This window comes from Rhinoraja longicauda, chromosome 10 (assembly GCF_053455715.1).
Source record: "Rhinoraja longicauda isolate Sanriku21f chromosome 10, sRhiLon1.1, whole genome shotgun sequence".
NCBI lineage: Eukaryota > Metazoa > Chordata > Chondrichthyes > Rajiformes > Arhynchobatidae > Rhinoraja > Rhinoraja longicauda.
In genome coordinates this window covers 61,281,892-61,282,331 of record NC_135962.1, presented here as the reverse complement: position 1 = coordinate 61,282,331, position 440 = coordinate 61,281,892, and positions in this window count along the sequence as shown.

Genomic DNA, 440 nt, shown 5'->3' with positions numbered 1-440 from the left:
CGCCGCCTAGCAACCGTAACCAGGAAGTGCCCGCCGCCCTAGCAACCGTAACCAGGAAATGCCCGCCGTCGCCCAAGCAACCGTAACCAGGAAATGCCTGCCGCCCTAGCAACCGTAACCAGGAAATGCTCGCCGCCGCCGCCGCCACCGCCGCCCTAGCAACCGTAACCAGGTAAATGCCCGCCGCCTGAGTCTTGCGTCGCCGCGGTAACGGTTGCCAGGTAACCGTCACATCAGGTCACAGCTGCAATGACAATAGCCCATCAGTTGCACACGTGAATGGCAATTTTCATTATTAACCTCTACTTTCTTTTGTTTTGCGTTGTTTTCGTGTAATTTCGCACTTCGGCACCTTGACGTTTATTGTTCGGGAGTTTCCGCCAATCGTCGTGTCGACGCCTCGGCTCCGAACAGTCCCGGACCGCCGAATCGGTTGTTTC